Source organism: Sinocyclocheilus anshuiensis, unplaced genomic scaffold (genome assembly GCF_001515605.1).
Source record: "Sinocyclocheilus anshuiensis isolate Anshui unplaced genomic scaffold, SAMN03320099.WGS_v1.1 scaffold931, whole genome shotgun sequence".
Lineage (NCBI taxonomy): Eukaryota > Metazoa > Chordata > Actinopteri > Cypriniformes > Cyprinidae > Sinocyclocheilus > Sinocyclocheilus anshuiensis.
This window is the reverse complement of record NW_015544187.1, coordinates 329,834-330,476: the sequence shown is the minus strand read 5'-3', so window position 1 is coordinate 330,476 and position 643 is coordinate 329,834. Positions and strand designations below refer to the sequence as shown.

At 39.8% G+C, this 643-nt stretch overlaps 1 protein-coding gene across 1 annotated transcript in view; it reads right to left on the bottom strand.

Annotated features, from left to right (window-relative positions):
* LOC107696488 (DNA topoisomerase 2-binding protein 1-A-like) overlaps positions 1-643 on the bottom strand; it is a 46,127-nt gene that overhangs the window by 24,629 nt on the left and 20,855 nt on the right.

The window sequence follows — 643 nt, the reverse complement described above, 5'->3', positions numbered from 1 at the left end:
TCAGAATATAAAGCAATGTTAATTCAGCTCTTAATTTGTCATATATATATATATATATATATATACATATGAAACAAAAAGTACCGATAAGAATACCGTTAAAATACCGAATCGATAAGCAGTATCGGTAAGAGTAGTAATACAGTTAAAACCTTAACGATACCCATCCCTAGTTCCAGAACTGTTCAACCCAAATATTCAGGGTGTGTGCAGCGCATTTTATGGAGGACTGTTTCCTGATCCTGGGAGAGTAGACTACAATGCCGGCTGTTGTGACTCACAGACTGTAAGTACGTTTTCATATTTAAAGAATTTGCCACTGATGATTCAAACGCGAGTTTTGAGCAGTGTAGAGTAGCGCTTGTTGTTTGTCGTTTCTCCGATCACAAATGCAGACATGGTTTTATGTTGACATGGTGCGATGCAACGCAACGCGTAAAAAGACAGTATAAGTCATTATAATCAGTAATTATGTCCCCACTGGATGCAACAAATGCCTCGTTTATAATGGGTTTTATTGTTTTTGTCTCGTTGCTCCGGGACACGGCATCACAGTATGGTAGGGGTGTAACATTTCCGTCACAAGCTTGAGGAATTCGGCCAATCACAACGCACTGGATAGCTGGCCAATCAGAGCACACCT